Source organism: Sus scrofa, chromosome 5 (assembly GCF_000003025.6).
Source record: "Sus scrofa isolate TJ Tabasco breed Duroc chromosome 5, Sscrofa11.1, whole genome shotgun sequence".
NCBI classification, from domain to species: Eukaryota; Metazoa; Chordata; class Mammalia; order Artiodactyla; family Suidae; genus Sus; species Sus scrofa.
Window position 1 is genome coordinate 45,476,635 of NC_010447.5, and position 20,799 is coordinate 45,497,433.

The window sequence follows — 20,799 nt, forward strand, 5'->3', positions numbered from 1 at the left end:
GTGAACATGAACAAGCTGTACAAAGATATTTTTTTCAGTTGTTTGTTTAATTAGCTACTGATTTGCCACTGAAAGTGAACAAAACCAAATATAAGTCAACAGGAGTCTGTCTGCAACTATAAAATCACTTTACATTATTAGTTGGCTTCAAAAGTTTGTACCCTATGGAAAGTCCATTTAAATTTTACCTGGCACATACATGCTAAAATATTTTGTTTGCCATTTGGAGCCACACTAGATTCTAACACACAGAGTGGATTTGCAGTTTATTTCTCACAACCCACATGTACAAAACCCAAAATTACAACATAAAAAACATTGAAAGTATCGTCAAAATTCTGTAAAGCAAAATAGAGGTCTTCTCTTGGGACATTTTAAAAAGACTCTTGTATCCATAATATACAACATTTCAACATCTAAATTAAGTATTCAAATATACAAGTCTCACCTTGGAACTCTAATGGAAGAGTTGTTTTAGGTTAGGAATCAAACCCAGCTGTTTTAGGTTATGAATCAAACCTAGATCAAACAATGAAAACTTAATAAATAATGGAATGATTGCTTAAAAAGAACATCCTATCAAATTCTAAAATTATCATACAGTTTATTACCAGTATATCTCCCACTCATGCTTCTTAGAAGCACCTGCTCTACATGACTTCAAGAATTAAAACTGTCATGCAGGAGTTCCCGTGGTGGCGCAGTGGTTAACGAATCCAACTAGGAACCATGAGGTTGTGGGTTTGATCCCTGCCCTTGCTCAGTGGGTTAAAGATCCAGCATTGCCGTGAGCTGTGGTGTAGCTCGCAGGAGCGGCTCGGATCCAGCGTTGCTGTGGCTCTGGCGTAGGCTGGTGGCTACGGCTCCGATTAGACCCCTAGCCTGGGAACCTCCATATGCCATGGGAGCAGCCCAAGAAATGGCAAAAAAAAAAAAAAAAAAAAAACTGTCATGCAGCATCACAGAGCTTATGTGCCAACAGCTACACCATTTCACAAACATCAAAATGAAGTTAGACAGTAAAAGACAAACACCATCTGATATTACTTATAAGTGGAATCAAAAAAAAAAAGATACAAATGAACTACTTATTTGCAGAACAGAAACATACAGACTTTGAAAACAAACTTATGGGTTACCAAAGGGGACAGGTGTGTGGAGGGATGGACTGAGGGTTTGGGACTGGCATATGGATGTCAGTATATGGAATAACTGGCCAACAGGGATCTGCTAACAGCAAAGAGCACTCTACCCAATATTCTGTGATAATTGATGTGGGAAAAGAATCTGAAAGAGAATGGATGTGTGTACATGTATAACTGAATAATTTTGTTGTACAGCAGAAATTATCACTACATTGCAAATCAACTATATTTCAATACAACTTTAGAAAATAAAAGAAAAAAAAAATCTAGTCTTACCTTTGCCCATGACAGCAAATACCACTAGGAGTCAATATTACAGCCCCTCATTGCTATACAGAATTCATACCATGCAGTCCTTGCTGCCATATTGTTCAGTTTTTAATACTACCAAAAACCAAACTGGGTCACCATGCTGTACAGTAGAAAATTGCCAGAACACTGTAAACCAGCTATAATGAAAAAAAATAATAATAAAAATCATTATATAAAAAAAAGAAAAGGATCTGGAAGGAAAAGTTGAACACGGCAGGCAAATTGATTGCTGTATCTCAAATAAATATTTATCCAACAATTTTAATGGCACTGAAAAGCCCTAAAAAAAAGAAATTAAAAACAAAATAAAATAAAACAAAAACAAAAACCAATAGCAAAAACATTACTCAAAAAAACACTCAGAATATTTGGAAGATAAAACAACGTGGGTTAAGAGTTTTCTCAGTTAAGAGATATTTGGAAACCCCTATTTTCAACTTAAGAAATGTTCTCTAAAATACACTGGCCAATTTCCCTACCTTAGGAAATAAAGTATAGAAAGTCCCCAAATTGCATATATCCTTTACATATGAACTATTCAGGGAATGGAATGGATTTTTTCACACTATGCACTGAGACTTCCATTTTCTCTTTCCACTTTCCACCCTCACACCCCCAGGCAATGTTAAAGCAATACATGTCATTACACATTCATTTCAGGGAAGAAGGACGAGATAACAAAAAAAATAAAAATAAAAAAATAAAAAATAAAAATTTAGCCTTGATAAGAAGTCAACAAAGATTAAAAAAAAAAAAAACATTAGGTATCTTCAAGCATGTTACGACAGAACTCTTAGCTAAGGAAATAAAATGCTCTTGACCCACAAGGCCTATAGTCATTTTGCCAACCCACACCATTCCCTCCATGCTGCTTCTAGCCATAAAGGTAGACAATTAACCCACACCAAGCTACATAAAATAACACATATCCTGGCCATAATAATTAGTCCTAATAGGAAACTAATGGCCAGCTGGATCAATCAATCTTTTTCTTGGGATATTTCTAACTAGAGGTAGAAGGGGACAATCTCATTTGTCACAAAACTTTCCTCATCTAGTAGGACATAAACCCAGTGCTTTAACTTAGTCCTTGACATGCACGTTCAGTACCACTTTAGAAATTCTGCCTAAGTTATTCCCTGGAGTACTCTTCCTCTTGATATCTGTGTTGCTGGCTATTTCTTATGATTCAGATCTCAGCTCTAATGCCCCTCGTGGACAAAGGCCTTCTTAAGCAGCTACTTAATCACTGTCATGTCACCTTATTTCAATCATCTGCATAGTGCTTACCACTTTAACACATTTCTTTCTTTTTAATATCACTGCTGTACATCCAACACCTAGAATAGTGCCCAGCACAAACTCCATTCAGAATTTGTTAATAAACAAATGAAAGCTGTGAAAAAATGAGCCCAAAGCCAGGAACCATGGTCCTAGCCCCAAGGAGAAATCAGTCTGAAAGAGTGACACCATTCATTAAGGACAGAGAGAAAAGGAAAACAAAGTAGAACTCCTTGAGCCATCTAAGTCTCCTCGGTCATTCCAAAGACTAGTTCCAACCCTGCCCATACTACAGTTTGATTATATATACCAGAGGACTTTAAAATGGTATGCACATTCCAACCCTGAGGGGGGAGAAGGGGACATGCAGGATGATGCATCAGAATGTGAGAAGAAACGCTACATCTAAAATAAAACACATGGATTTTGTATTATCCTTTGTTTCATAACATACATAAAACATCATTATAGTCATGTATATACACACTGTACATACACACACACACATACCTATACCAGAGGTACATCCAGTACCTGATAGAAGTGAGTGATCATAAATGTCAGGAGACTCTCACTTTAATGAACAAATTTGTTTTTCTTAAACTAGAGTGTTTCAGGTTTGATTTCTAACCAAGAGACTTCTGGTATGTACTTAACACATATTTGATGCTCAAATACTTGTAAAATACTGAATGCACAGACATTCTTTATGGCTCCAGAGAACAAATACAAACTAAAGGCAAAAAGATTTCAAATATACATAACAGCTTTCTAAAATTTAGGCCTGTCCAAAAGTAATCACTACCTCTCCAACTACAATTTTCCTGCTATCAGGTAGAAGCCTGATAACCATTAGCAAAAGATACTTAAACATGACTTCTGCGCTTGCAAGATAGTCTATGTAACATATGTTAACTGAATGATAATAAGTGCTAGGCAAATGATAAGTTTAGTCATTGTCCCCTTGGAGGTCACAATTTAACAGGCCAGAAAGACAGACCTGCAAACATACACACAGTATACATGGTCCAGGGACAAAAGAGGAAGGTGGTGATTAACTAACTCTGCATAGATGGGAATATTTAAGTGGAATATTGAGGGCTAAGGAAAAGTCAGTTTTCCTGTTAAAAAAGATGAAGGCATGCCTGACACACGAACATGTGAGAAGGGACAGATATAGAAAGCACATGGTATGGCAATTCCAAAATACAAGTAATGTGGAATTTGTGAATGATAAGCGGCCTATGCTGGGAGAATATCCACAAGAAGCTGCCGGATAAGTGGCTAAGAGCTAAATTATGAAGGGTCATACTAAGGAGTTTGGAAGAAGCCACAGTGTAATAAAAATAACTATCCTACTTTATACTATTTTGTACCAGACACCTACCTAAACTCTTTAGAAACACTAGCAGTTTTAATCCTCAGAAGATCACTTTCATTATCTACACTGCTTAAACAAGGAAACTTAGGCTAAAGAAAGACAAAGGAATTTAACTAAAATCACAGTTAAATTAGTGTCAGAAACAGAATTTATTAAAGAATTCTGAGAAGGGATGTGTGATAAGAAGTATTTTGAATAAGTGACGTATTTTAGAAAAAGAGCTATGAAACAATGTGGATGATGGTGTAGAAGTAGGATAGGCTAGTTTTAGGAAAATGCAACAGACAAATACAATCTAAATGAGAACTACTGAGGAAGTGGGAATGGGGGGGAGCGACTAATAGATTTCACTTGTTTCTAGCTTGAGCAACTAGGTGGAAAAGCAAGTTTGCTTAGAAGAAATAAGGCAAGAAATGGAGGAGATGGCGTATAAAATGATTAGGTTGAGCTCAGTCAAAATGGACACATTCGGTTTAAGATTTCAATTTAAAAAACAAAAGAGCAACAGAAAAAGGTTCAGGAGGAAGTTGACTAGAAAGAGCTCTTTCTAAGAGAGAGAGGTGGGTAAGACTTGCTAGGATAAACATATGTACATATCACCAACATACTCAGAGCAAATTTAAAATAAGGTCAAGCAAAATAGAAAAGAAATATCCATGAGTCATATTGACATAAATAATAGGTAAGCAAATACAGAAAAAATGGATCAATTTTTCCATGCAGAAGAATTACAAATAATTCATACAGATACCCTACTCTCAGGGAGTTGGTACTCCTCACTCCTGACATATAGGCTGCACATACTGACAGTATGGAAAGGAGGAAAAAGAATAACTATAAAACAGAGAAGCCCAACAAAAACCACCTCAGCCAGATGATACAAGTCAAATCAACAAGTCATTTTGATAGTATACACCCTTGATATGATCTGATGAAAATGGTACTTTACTTCTGCAGTTTTCCTCCCCAAAACAAGTAACTCCATTCTAAACATGAGAAAAACATCAGACCAACCTAATTTGAATGCTCTGCAAAATGCCTGACCAGCGCTCCTCAAAACAAATTGTCAAGGTCATCAAAAACAAGCAAAGTTTAAAAAACCACCACAAGCCAAGAGGAACCTAATGACACATGACCACTAAATGCAATATGGTGTCCTGTATGGTGGTCTGGAGTAGAAAAAGGGCAGCAGATAAACACTGTGGAAATGCGAATAAAGTCGGACTTTAGTTAGTAATTATGCATGATATTGGTTCATTAATTTTAACAAATGTACATATTCATATAAGAAATTAATAATAGGAAAAACAGGATATGGAATATATGAGAACTCTCTATACTATCTTCATATTTTTTCTGTACATATAAAGCTATTCTAAATAATAAAGTTGCTTTTTTAATCAGGCCAAGAAGAAAACCATAGAAAACCATTACTCTTCGAGGGAGGTGTACAGGAAAATTAGCCAGTAAAAGAAATTTAAAAGGAATGATCATAAAGATAGAAAGAGAATGATGTCCTAGAAATTATAAGAGAAAAGTGTACAAGGATGGAAATAGGTGTCATATAACAGACGTCAAAGAAGGAATGAATACCAACCATTGGATATAGAAGGTCACTTATAGAAGAAATGAAAGTTCAGCGCTGCTTCAAGAATGAAAACTAAATCACAGTGCTTATGACATTTATAAGCCACAATTTTATATTTGTGTCACAAATCCTTAAGAGATTCTCACAGCTTCTAATCCATGTAAGTCTTCCCTCTTCCTTGAATTCACATCAATTTAGTTGCCAAAACTTAATTCTTACTGAATCTTGTTTCGCAGTGAAAAGTATTAGGAGATGCATCAGAGAGTATATTTTTATATGGAAGTAACAGAAAATTGCAATAGCAAACAGGTTAAACAGTAAGGAAATGTATAGCCATTATCTCATACAAGACATCCACAGGTGGAGCAGGCTCTAAGCACTGTAAGTCAGAGCTTTAGAAATTCTCTGAAATTCCCCTTGGATCTGACCTCCTATATATTTTATATATCTCCATAGACTGGAGGTAGGATGATCAAAATAGTTAGAGATTGTGATCTGTTCATCTTTGAACCTGTCACTAGCAAAGAAAGGGAATTACCATGTTTCACTTAGACATACTAGAATCAGGAGTTCCCACTGTGGTTCAGTAGGTTAAGAACCCAACATGTGTCAGTGACGATGCAGGTTCGATCCCTGGTCTCACTCAGTGGGTTAAGGATCCAGCTTTGCCATAAGCTGTGGCACAGGTCACAGATGAGGCTCGGATACAGTGCTGCTGTGGCTGTGGCATAGGCCTCAGCTGCAGCTCCAATTCAACCCCTAACCAATGAACTTCCATATGCCACAGCTGTAGCCCTAAAAAGGAAAAGAAAAAGGAAGGAAAGAAGGAAAGAAGGGAGGGAAGGAGGAAGGAAGAAAACAGACTTAAAAAAAATCAGTTCTGAAACTTGGAATGAGGACCCCTAACTCTGAGACAAGGGAAGGAGGGTTAGATGACTGAACAAAACAGGTTCTGTTAAAAAGGTAGAAAAGAGAAGCTAATGTAAGACATTCTTATTTGGGACTTCCTATCTTTGGGAAAGTTTTAAAAATTCCTTTAATACAATGATAATAGGCTTGAACAAAATAAGGGCCAAATAATTTCCTTCCTCAAATAACCAAATGATAACCTCAATTTAAGAATTTATTTATTTATTTATTTATTTTATTTTTTGTCTTTTCTTGAGCCGCTCCCATGGCATATGGAGGTTCCCAGGCTAGAGGTCTAATTGGAGCTGTAGCCACTGGCCTACGCCAGAGCCACAGCAACTCGGGATCCAAGCGGCATCTGTGACCCACAGCACAGCTCAAGGCAACGCTGGATCGTTAACCCACTGAGTAAGGGCAGGGATCAAACCCACAACCTCATGGTTCCCTAGTCAGATTCGTTAAACACTGCACCACCATGGGAACTCCCAATTTAAGAATTTAATTCAACTTCTCTTTTAACCCAAATTCATTGTTAAAAGATTTCAGTGTACCTACAGAAGCAAACCCTCAATTCTGGACAGGGAAACAGAAAACGACAAAAACTTAAATACTTTGAAATTCAATTAACAAGATATCTAACCACTAAGCCTAAATGAAGATGAAAATCAAAGCACTATGAGAAAGCTGAAATTCAAGTCATAATCAGAAAAATGAATTTCTATATACAGTAAGACATGACAGAATACCCCCTAAAAGTAAAACCAGTATATAAGCCTAGAAGAAATTAAATCTGTCTCATGAATTCTCTTAAAGACTTTATTTACATAAAATTAATAGAAAGAATTTCTAAAAATAAGTTGATGACAAGTGAGAAACAGGAGAGGAAACTATTACCCTGTCCTTTGGGAACCTCAAATTAATGAACTTTGGCAAACTAGACACAAATCATATGGGATGACTCGCTAAAACCCCGTGACTTTATTAGTCAAGTGCATTATGACCTGGAGTTGGCTCTTCTCAAAATTATTAATAATGAAAAATACTTACACAGGATACACATGATTGCAAGGGGAAAAAAATGCAATTCTTTCAAACAGTTTTTAAAGCAACAAACCATCCACAGAAACCACATGGGCACAAAATGAAACAACTCTGGTCACTGATTTGTGGAGTATTTAAGCACTTCCCTAGTGAAAGATTCAGCTTTAGGCCCTCTCCCTCTGACAAGAAGAACATCCATGAAAATACCTGATTTGGACAAACCAGGAAAACAGTGCAAACATACCTGAACTGGCCTGAGTTTCAACTTTCTCCAAGGAAAGCCTAACAGTTTTAAGAGACCACTTCCTTGTTTTAGGAAGACATTTTTTTTTCCTCATAGTAAGAATTTAGATAAAGCTTAAAAACTCCTTAAAATAAAATTAATGTCACTTCAAGTGCTTAATATTATAACATTATGTGCTTAATATTATAACAACTTATGACATATAAGTTAAAACCTGGAACTACCTAACTCTCTACTATCAGTAGTAATACTATTAATAGGTGAGGGTTACTCAAGTATTGAATTATATAAAAGTACACTAGTGAAACAGTATACCAGAGAGGTAAGTTTCAAAAGAGAAAGGAATAAATATAGAGGAGGGAATATTGCTCAAGAGATGGGCAAAAGGAGAAAACAAGAGATGGTGGCCTATAGTTGCAGTGGAACACTAAAAGCTACTAGTCTGAGTACATTAAATAGGTAAGAGATCCACATAAAGGAAGCCAAATGAAACCAGAGCCAAACACATTCTAGCACATACTATTGCCTAGGGTAAAATGCAAAGACCACATAAAAATTCCACTAATGTATAGAAATAGCAAATAGGTTCTAGATATATTAACAGAAAATAAAAAGTTAATCTTGACCCTCGGCATCGCTAAAATTCACTCATTCCTTTAAATAATAGGGGAAAAAAGGTTTTTTGGCCATGGCCTATATTATATTGTCTATATAAGACATAAAAAGAACACAATAAAAACCAGGCCAGCAGGCAAGAGCTACAAGTTTACATATATCTGCACAAATATTCTTCACCATGCTTGCTTTCAATTACCTGATACAATGTCATAAAAACTGGGTTTGCTTTTGTTTTGTTTTTTCCCCTTCTACTCTGGCTCTGTGTAAGGTGCTGACTTTTCCCTTGGATAGGCTGGCAAAACTTACTTTGTCAAAGCTTGTATAACCTTGAAGAATACACATAATTTCCAGAAGAAATAAAGAATGGAAAAATAGATGAGTTTCCAAAAGAAACAACTTTAAACTGTATATATCTATAGTCCTCATGCTTTTGGAAATGATGTTACTGGTGGTATTTGTTACCACATGCGTGAACCCTAAAAAGACCAAAAAAGCACTGGACCATCCAAGTACAATTGTAGCTATCATAAAAAAGTTTCAAGACAATGAAAAGGATAATAATGCCAAGAGTGGAAAGCCCTGGCACTGTCACCTAGTCAGAAAAAATACAAATCTTAAAAAAGATCAAATTAGACTCATTTGAGAAAATGAACAGGGAAAATCCTACAGCTATACTGGATCTCTAATTAAACAGCATTAAATTTATACACCAAAATTCTCCACATCATGATAAATTAACTGGGTGTTTTTAAAATAGGTGTTAAGTAAAATGATCTATTATGGATACAGAAATGAGAAATGTCTGATTTTTTAAGTTTTACTACAAGTAGGAAGTGATATGTCTAAGATACCGGAAACTATCAAAAAATATGTTGCATATTCCCAGGGTGTACATATTATGCAAAGATTTAATGACAAATTAAGAGGAGAAACTTTACTTACAAAGTCCATTATATAAAACATAATGTGGAATAAAAGATAAAAAGAATAAACGAAAAAAAAATTTCCTAAATATCACCAGTAGTTTACTGGCAAACATCTTTACTACCACACTTCATTGGAGTATCTGCTATTTCTGTGCTATGGTTACTTCAAAATAAAAGCATGAAAAAGGTTAGAGGAAAGGTTAAACTATAGTATACAGATAGCATTCTACTTCCAATCAAAATGGAGACACACATTTAACCTCCCAACTGAAAGAACTATAAAACCGAACAAAATAACAACTGCTTTTAGATAGCGGACAACAGACAGCAAAGAATTATAATTCTTAAAGGAAACAAATGAGGTCAGCATTATAAATGCCTAATACACAACCTGGAGTCAGTTTACAGGCCAAAATACATGGTGGGGAAATCCAAGCCTCTCAATGAGTTGAGGGGACAGAGTTAAAAGTTTACAAGGTAGCTAGAATTTCCAGGGTAAAAAAAAAAATGAGAACAGAGAACTGCATCCAGTTAGAACTCCAGAGACAGAAAAGTCTGCTAAAGTCTTTGAGTACTAACCTACACTGGGAGAAAACTACACAATGATAGGGAAGGAAAAACAAGTGTGTAGACAGAACAACATTTGAACTCACACAGCTGGCAATGGTTTGTGCTCTTACTAGTCCAAGTAGATAAACCTCTTAATACATTGAACATTTAGCTGAATCCTCAGGAAAGCATCTCCTTAGCAGTAAGGAGGCTAAATCAGACCTACAACAAAAGGTTGTTCTGGTCCCACACTAACAAATCTTAAAATGTGCTTCAAAATAATCCACTTGAATTCAAGTAACATAACGTAGAACCAGAACAAAATACAACACTATTTGAGATAACGCAACAAAATTCAGCAATCACCAAGATAATATTCAAAATGCCTTAATCCAATCAAAAGGTAACAGGCATACAAAAAAATAAGAAAATATGACCAATAACCAGGAGAAAAATCACTCAATAAAAACACAGAAATTAAGAAGACACTGGAAAAAGTAGAGACATGAAAACAGCTATTGTAAACATATTTCATATGTTTAGGAAAGTAGAAGAAAAAATGATCAGAGATAAGAAACATGAATAATATGAAAAAGACTCAAATGGAACTTTCAGAAGAAAACTTCTAAAATAAAATATACACAGAATGAGATTAGCAGCAGTTAAACATTACAGAAAACAAGATCATGAAGTTTAAGAATTATAATAATTATTATTCAAAATGAAGTACAAAAAGAAAGAATACTGAGAAAAACTATGGAGTAACATCAAGTAGTCTAAAACATGTGTAATTGGAGGCCCAGAAAAAAAGGGAGAGATGTGGAACAAGATAATATTAAGAAATGTAGTTGAAAATTGTCTACATTTCATGAAAACTATAAACCCAAAGATCCAGGGATCTAAACAGCCAAATATAAAGAAACCATACCAATGCACATTATATTCTCTTGTGAAAAACTAAGAAAACTGAAAATTTCTTAAACAACCAAAAAAAGGGACACATTACATACAAAAGAACTTTTAAAATAAGAATAAAAGCAGACTTCTCATCAGAAACCCTAATGGAGAGATATCTTAAAAGTACTAAAAGGAAAAAAAAAAAAAAAATACATAGCAGCATGTAATTCTTTGCCCAGAAAAAATATCTTTAAAACTGAAAGGGAAAAAAAGATATTTTCCCAGACAAACAAAAGCTGAGAGAATTCTTTGCCAGCAGACCAGCAAAAAAAGAAATGTTAAAGAAAGTTCCTCAGAGAGAAGAAAAATGGAACCATATAGGAATTTGGATCTGAAGAAAAGGAATTAGGAGTGCCAGAAATGGTAAATATGAGGATGAATATAAAATTTAAAAAATAACTAACTATACAGAGCAAAAGAAATAACAATGAATTTTTGGCTTTATAGAATATGTAAAAGTCAGCTGAATAATATCAATACCACAACTGATGACAGGAAATGGATATGCACTGCTATAAAATTCTTACAGTGTACATGAAATTGAATGATAATATTTGAAATTAGACTAATAAGTTAAAAATATATATATTGTAGGGGAGTTCCCGTCGTGGCGCAGTGGTTAATGAATCCGACTAGGAACCATGAGGTTGCAGGTTCGGTCCCTGCCCTTGCTCAGTGGGTTAACGATCCGGCGTTGCTGTGAGCTGTGGTGTAGGTTGCAGACGCGGCTCGGATCCCGCGTTGCTGTGGCTCTGGCATAGGCCGGTGGCTACAGCTCCGATTCAACCCCTAGCCTGGGAACCTCCATATGCCGCGGGAGCGGCCCAAGAAATAGCAGCAACAACAACAACAACAAAAGACCAAAAAATATATATATATATAAATATATATATTGTAGACCCTAAAGCAATTAATTAATCAACAATAGTATTAATTAGGAAACATAAAATGAAATTAAATTTTAAAAACTTAGGGAAAATAGGGGCAAAGGGGGAAGAAATGGGAAATAAATTGCAAAATGATATATTTAAAAGCAACCATATTGATAAGTACATTAAAAGCAAATGACCTAAATAACTAAAATAAAAGCAGAGATTGTCACAATAAACAAAAAAAACAAGAACTATAAAACGCCACAAAAATTTCATTTTGGCTATGAAGATAAAAAAAAAAAAAGATAAAATTAAACAGCTGAAAAAGATATACCATGCAAACACTAATCAAAAATAAAGGTGAAAGGGCTATATTAGCATCAGAAAAATTAGACTTCAGATCAAAGAATATTACAGAGGATAAAGAGAGATTTTAGAGAGGCAAGGTTGAGAGACAGTTTTCTAATTTGTGAAGCCAGAAGCAGCAGAAAGAAGTTATATGATTCTGGAGCCTGGGCTCTGCATGCTACAACAGACCACATCCAGCAATGTCTACATATAAGAATCTAGGAGAGGAGAGTTCCCATTGTAGCTCAGTGGTAACAAACCCGGCTAGTATCCATGAGGATGAGGGTTCAGTCCCTGGCCTCACTCAGTGGGTTAAGTATGCAGCATTGCTATGACCTGTGGTATAGGTCGCATATGTGGCTCCGATCCTGTCTTGCTGTGGCTGTGTGTGCAGCTGTAGCCCTGATTCAACTCCTATCCTGGGAACTTCCATATGCCACATATGCAGCCCTAAAAAGCAAGGAAAAAAAAAAAACAAAGGAATCTAGGAGAGGAGATCAAGATGGGACAGTAGGAGGACAAGGAATTTACCTTCTCCCCATGAACACATAAAAATACATCTACATGTGTAACAATTCTCACTGAAAACTAACTGGAGACTGGCAGAAAGACCCCTTTATAACCAAGACTGTAAGAAAGATCCACACAGAATTGGGTAGGGAGGGAAGAGAAGCAATCAGGCCTATTAAGGCCTGGGCTCCCAGGAGGAGAGTGAGAAGAGGAGGTTACATAAATAGAGATCCTACCTGGGGAGTAAGTGATTTGAGCCACATATTAGGCACCCTGCCCTAGGGTCTGACACCAGGAACAGGATAAGATAAGTCTCCTTTTCAGTTGGAGGACTAGAAGGAGAGCTCTGAGTGGCCTATACTCTGCTTTCCATTGTGAGGAGTGTGCACACCCTTGCTTAAACACAGAACATGGAATAGAGGGTAGATTGAAACTGTACAGGTCACTTGCTGGTTTGCTGACTGCCCTGGCGCATAGCCCAGCCTGAGCCAAGCAAAAGTTCTGGCTCTGCTTGCTTCACAACACAGCTCCACACTGGGGTAAGTGCTGATGCAGCTGAGGGGAGAATTCAGCTGTGAGGACAATTCAGACAACATAACAGGGCCAAAAGAGCCATAACTGGCACTTACACAGCCATCAGAAGGAGTCCAGGTCTCTGATTGTGGTTGGACCACGACAGCCTATATCCAAACTGACACCTAGTGCCTGCACCAAGCCCTCTTGTTCAAGCATTGCTCCTGTGTGTTGAGAAGGGGAAAGACACATACTTAAAGGGAATGGGGGAAGCTTCGACCTGAGCCTCAGAGCTTCTGCTCCAGCAACATGGGACCCAACGCTGCCTCCTAATAGGGCAGCAGCAGCCACCAAACAGAGCAGTAGCCCTAGCTCACATCTAGCTCTGACCTTGGCCCCTCCATCTCCTATCAAGATGATACCTACCAGTACACCCCAGGAAAAAAGGTGTGATTTGTGTTCACATCAGATCCAGCCACTTGGCACAAGCAGACTATATGGGGAAACTCACACAAGGACAACCCTGCAAGACAGTAATAGATAACTGTCCGATCTACTTTTATAGAGACAGAGAAAGTAAGCAAAATGAGAAGACAGAGGGAGTTGTTTCAGTTGAAAAAGAAACACTCTGAAAAAAACAATGATACAGAAATAAACATTTTTTTCAGCTAAATAGTTCAAATCGTTAACATTAAAATGTTAATTGGATTAGAAAAAGAGGGAGTTGTTCCTTGTGGCTCAGTGGTAATGAACCCTACTAGTATTCATGAGGACACAGGTTTGATCCCTGGCCCTGATCAGTGGGCTAAGGATTTGGCTTTGCGGTAAGCTGTGGTGTGGGCTGCAGACACGGCTCAGATCCTACATTGCTGTGCAGTGGCGCAGACCTGCAGCTGCAGCTCTCATTCAACACCTAGCCTGGGAACTTCCATATGCCACTCATACAACCCAAAAAAGAAAAAAAGAAGAGATGAATACAGTGAGATTTTTAACAAGGAGTTGGAAATTATAAAAAGAACCACTCAGAATGAAAAATACAATGAATGAAGTAAAAAACACACTAGAAGGAATTAACAACAAACTAGGTGATACAGAAAAATGCATAAGTGATCTGAAAGACAGAATAACGGAAATCACCCAATTAAAACAGAAAAAAAATTTAATAAATAAGAACAGTTTAAAGGATCTTTAGGACAACATCAAGCATATCAACATTCACATTATAAGGGTATCAGAGGAGAAGAAAGAGAGAAGGGGATTGAAAACATAATTGATAAAATTGCTGGATGAAAACTTATCAAGTCTGGATAAGGAAACAGATATCCAGACAGAGGAATCACAGAGGATCCCAAACAAGATGAAACCAAAGAGACTCACACAAAGACATATCATAATTAAAATGGCCACAATTAAACAGAGAATTATAAAGGCAGCAAAAAAAATTTTTTAATTTAAAAAAAAAAAAGCCATATATAAGGGAAACTCCATTAGGTTGTCAGCTGATTTTTCTGCAAAAACTTTGCAGACCAGAAGTAAGCGGCATGATATACTCAAAGTGCTAAAAGAAAAAAACCTGCAACTCAGGACACTCTAGCCAGCAACATTATCATTTACAATTGAAGGAGAGATGAAAAAAATCTTCTCACACAGGCAAAAACTAAAAATTTATCAGTTCCCACTGTGGATCAGTAGGTTAAGAACCCAACATAGCCTCTGTGAGGATGAAAATTCCATCCCTGGCCTTGCTCAATAGGTTAAGGATCTGGCACAGCCACAAGCTGCAGCATAGGTCACAGATGTGGTTCAGATCCAGTTTTGATCTGTGGCTGTAGCATAGGCCTCGGCTGCAGTTCCAAGTCAACCCTGTAGCACAGGAATTTCCACATGCCACAGGCGCAGCCATTAAAAAAAAACAAAAAAACAACACTATACCTATCCCAAGAGAAATACTAAAGACTTTTAAAGGTCTTCTCTAAGTGTAAAAGGAAAAATTACAACAAGAAGTAAGAATCTATAGGAAAGGAAAAAATCCATTATAAAAGCAAATACATAGTAAAAGCATAAGCTAGAACAAAGATTAATAGAAGAAATGTTGTGAATTCAACTATAACTACAATAATCAGTAAAGGGATAAACATAAAGATATAAAATGACATCAAAAACACAAAATGTACTGGAGGGCAGTAAAAGATGTAGATATTTTAGAATGGGTGTAAACTTAAATGATAACCTATTTAAAACAAGCAGATAAAGATATAGGTTAACATATATAAACCCCATTGTAATCACAATTCAAAAACTAACAATAGATACACAAAGAAACTAGAAAGAAACACAAGCATACCACTAAAAAAGATCATCAAACCACAAGGGGAAGAAACTAAAAGAAGAAAAGAACACAGAAGAACTACAAAAACAATTAGAACACAAATAACAAAATGACAATTATCTATCAACAATTGCTTTAAATGTCAGTGCAATAAAATTAAAAAAAAAAAAAAATAGGCTTGCCAAGTGGATAAAACCAAGACCCACCGGTATGCTACTTAGAACAGATTTACTTCAGAGCTACAGATACACACAGACTGAAAGTGAGAGGATGGAAAAAGATATTTCATGCAAAATGAAATGATTTAAAAGTAGGAATAGCAATACTCAATCTTTTAAAACAGTCTGTGACAAAAAACAAAGGTGGCATTACATAACTATAAAGGGATCAATACAAGAAGAAGCTGTAACACTAACTAATATACATGCACTTAATACAGCACCTAAATATATAAAGCAAATATTAATAGAAAAGAAAAAATTGACAATAATAAAATATATTAGGGGACATTAACACTCCATGTACACCAATGGGTAGATCATCTAGATAGAAAATCAGTAAGAAAACAGAACGCTTAAATGACATATCAGACCAGCTGAACTTAATAGATGTCTACAGAATGTTTATCCAAAAACAGCAGAACACACACATTCTTTCAAGTGCACATGGAATGTTTTCTTGGACTTATCACACGCTAGGCCACAAAGTCTCATCAACAAATTTAAGAGGATAAAAATTATATCAAGCATTTTTCCTACCACAATGTATGAAAATAAAAATAAATTATAAAAAGGAAAATAGGAAAAGAACAAATATGTGGAGAATAAGCAACATGCTGCTAAAAAACTAATGGGTCAATGAGGGAATCAGAAAATACTTAAAAACAAAAGAAAATGGAAACATAACTTTTCAAAATTTATGAGATGCAGCAAAAACAGTTCTAAGAGGGAAGTTTACAGAAATACAGGCCTGACTCAGGGAACAATAAAAATCACAAATAAGCAACCTAACATACACACACACACACACACACACATACACACACACACACACAATCAATAAAACCAAGAACTGGTATCTGGAAAAAATTAACAAAATTGATAAACTTTTAAAACAGACTCATCAAGAAAATAAGAGAGAGGATCCAAATACACAAAATAAGAAATGAAAGATACTACAGAGATACAAAAAAAGCACAAGAGAATAATGTGAACAGTTACATGCCAACAAACTGGAAAATCAAGAAGAACTGGACAAATTTACAGAATGCCAAATTTATAGAAACATAACTGCCAAGACTAAGACAGGAAGAAATAATCTGAACAGAAGGAAAACTAAATCAGTAATTTAAAAACTCATAGAAAACAAAAGTCCAGAGCCAAAGAGCTTCACAAAAGAAATCTACCAAACATAAAGAAGAGCTAATACTTATCCTTCTCAAACTATTCCAAAAAAGTAGACAGAACACTTCTAAGTTCATCCTATGAAGCCACCAGTACCCTGATACCAAAACCAGACAAAGACACTAGAGTAAAAGAAAATTATAATTCAATATCTCTGATGAAGATTCAAAAATCCTCAACAAAATATTAGCAAACCAAATTCAGTAACATATAAAAAGGATCACATGCCATCATCAAATAGGATTTATTCCAGGGATACAAGGATGGTCCAGTATTTGCAAATCAACGGATGTGATGTATCACATTAACAAACAGAAGGATTAAAAAAAAATCATATGATCATCTCCATAGACAAAAAAAATATTTGACAAAATTCAACATCCACTTGTGACAAAAATGCTCATCAAAGTACAGAAGGAACATATCTTAATATAATAAAGGCTATTTATGGCAAACCCACACCCAACATCATACTCAAAGGTAGAAAGCTAAAAGCCTTTCCTCTAAAATCAGGAACAAGACAAGGATGTCCACTCTCACCACTTGTATTTAACACAGCACAAGAATTCCAAGGCACAACAATCAGACAAGAAAAAGAAATAAAAAGCAAACTGGAAAGGAAGAATTAAAACTGTCACTTTTGCAGATTACATGATACTGTATATAGAAAACGCTAACGTCCCCACCAAAAAAAACTATTAGAAATAATAAATAATTCAGTAAGGTTACAGGATACAAGATAAATATACAGAAATATTTTGCTTTTCAATATACTAAAAATGAACTATCAGAAAAAGCAAGAAAACAATCTCATTTAAAATTGCATCAAAAAAGAATAAAATTTCTAGGAATAAAACTTAACCAAGGAAGTGAAAGATCTATACTCTGAAAACTACAGAACCCTGATGAAGGAAACCAAAGACGATACATTATCACAATCTTACTGCTTATCATTAGTGCTAAGTCCCTTCCTCTAGCAGGAGTAGAAAGTAGTAGTAGAAAGAGCTCATTAGGCAAACAGATCAGCTTACAGGCATTTCTTGAAATTGAGGCCAAAGGAAAGATGATCTTAGGTAGGGCTACAGTTGCTACAAAAATCAAAGAGGGTGAGGGATTAAGAATTAGAGAAAAAGTCTCTGCAGTGTGTAAAGTGCATTGGGGTGTTTAATATAGGTAAGCTGGAATAGGGTATCCAAAAGATCAAACAGATGATGGAGGAAGGGAAAACAGAGCATGGCGTCACCAAACTGGAAAACCAAGACTGGAATAGCGTGGGATAAATGTATTAGGAAAACAGGAAGACAGCCTTAGGTTTTAAGAAAATATGGGATGTTATCTGCATCAGATTTTTTAAAGTTCTCTATAATAAGCTAGGCTGCCTGAGACTGGAGAAGTTACCAGGCACACCCAAATTAGAATCAGCTTTCTGCTTAGTAAAAGTTTCTCCATACTTTTAAAGTTCTGTCATACCACCACCTTTTGTCCCCAGAAAAGCTTTATCTTTTCAGATTATTAAGTAAAATGATTAAATACTGTTTTGATTTTTTTTTTCCCCAAATAGTCAAGTAAGTGCATTACCCCAGCCTGCCCAGGGTTGACTTCATCATGCCCATGTTTACATTTCCCATTCTGCCACTGGTAACCTATCTCTAGAGATCTAGAGTCCCTTAATAATCTGGCTCAAATTTACACTTCCAGCCTCATCTTCTGTCTCTTCCAGCTATTCTGAAGTTTGCAACTTTTTCCCCCACACAGAACATTAATAAACAATATCAATAAACATTAATAAACACTTATTATTTTTGATTGACTTTACTAACTTCACCTTCTCAAATAGTGAGAAAAAAATCCAAGCATACCTTACAACTGTTAACTTAATATTAAGTAGTCAGGTCAAAATTGCTATTTCAGAAATTTTCCTAAAAGCTGCCTAAGAGCTACATACAACTCAAATATGCACAAACTTGGTTTATGTGTAAACTACTATAAACTACTATACAAGGATATTTAAAGATTACTGTGAATTGGAGGATATCAATATTTCCAGGTAATTTAATGTAAAACATACATAGGGACATATGTGTGGTAACACATGTATGAAAGCAACATTTTATTGATAAGCCTCACAATGACTTTCTCAATACATACATAAAGTCATCAATAAATTTCAGTTTCAGTTTCACATATGAAGAAATAGTATTTTCTATTATAACAACATTGCTCTGAACAACTGCCCATCATGTTATTCTAAGAATGGATCAGAACAGATTAACTATATGAAAGAATGCTTCAGTTCCTACACATAGAAACATAAGCCCCGCCTTTTCCACATATATAACCATATATAACCCTAGCTTCTCTATATAGTTTATTCAACTGTCATGGTTACCTCCCTCCTTGAAAGTTGACAATGTCTACCAACACATTACACATAAGCTCCCAAAAAGATGTTTACCTTTCTTGATTAGAATAACTAAGTTCTATGATATTTTTGAGGCAGAATATATATTTTCTTTTAATTATTGAAACCAGGTTAAAGTAGCTGAATTGCAGAGGAATGTAGACTTGCTCTGCTTAGAAAACCACTATACATTTTCTAAACCTGAGATCCAAAAAAAAGCTTACTATGTCATCTAACATGAGAGACACAGAGGAAGTCTACGAAAGTCAATTTAAAAAAAAAAAAAAAGATTTGTGCATAATCTCAGCATTGCTACACAATCACAATGGAAAAAATGAGTGGTAATTAACCAACTTTCAATGCTAAAAATATCCAAACAACCCTTTTTCCCTAAAAACTTCTTAGGAGAAATCCTATAGACTTCATGATTGCTCCCCTCAGCTTACTTTACTTTTTAAAAAATAACAAAGTACTGAGTACTGCTGTTTACAAGTTTTTTCCCTCTCTTTTTTATTTAAGTAATACTTTATCAGACATGTGATTTCACTTTACTATGTTTATTAAATCTCTTACCAGTATATGTGATTATCTTCTAGCATAACTATTTTCCGTTAGAAAAATAAAAGTGCAAAGAACAATAGCTGTAACAATACCTGAGCTTTACAGAATATATGTAAGTCAACGGCAGACATCTGTCAGTAATCATTACAGACTGTTGTTTAAGTGTCAATATACTTGGAAATACAGGTACACTGTTTAAATATGTCTATGACTAATCTAATTCTGAGGTTTTAGCCATGTTCTAAGAGTTTTACTATAAATAAATTATCCTTATGCTAGAATTCAGTATCTTTAAATATTTTATTAATTTCCCATCCCCCTACTATATACTCCTTTCTTTGTCATGTGAGTTTGAGAATACTGTAAGGAATAAAGGCAATTTACAAAGTAAACTGACAGATACAGTGGTAAGATAACCATATATTTTTTTAATTTTTATTAGCTCTATATGCCAAAGACACACTGTTGGAAGAGGAAATAATAAATTAATTGTTTACTTTTATGGTGAGTTTATTGGTCAGGGTCTTCCAGACAAAGGCAACCTACTCTTGAAAACATGAGTTGGAACTGCATGGGTCCACTTACATGCAATTTTTTTTCAAATAAGTATGTAGTGCAGTACTACATGGTCCACGGCTGGCAGAAGCCATGGGTGTAGAACCGCAGATGCAAAACCAGATGCGGAACCATAGATACAGCAGGATGACTAGTAAGGCATTAGATCATATGAGGGTTAGCACCCAACCCCTACATTGTTCAAGGGTCAATTGTACAAAAAACAATAATTTTATGTATATAAGTATCATAAAATAACATAATTTTAATATAATTTTATAAGAGAGAACTAGATTAAGAGAAACTGGCTCATAAGATTATGAAGGCTAAGGAGTTCCCATTGTGGCTCAGCGGGT

At 35.4% G+C, this 20,799-nt stretch overlaps 1 protein-coding gene across 7 annotated transcripts in view; it reads right to left on the reverse strand.

Moving 5' to 3' along the window:
* Positions 1–20,799, reverse strand: part of CCDC91 (coiled-coil domain containing 91) — a 387,500-nt gene that overhangs the window by 338,473 nt on the left and 28,228 nt on the right. The window contains exon 1 of one of the 7 annotated variants that reach the window (XM_021090990.1): positions 449–760. The gene's annotated coding sequence lies outside the window, so the exon portion shown is untranslated. 7 annotated transcript variants of the gene reach the window in all.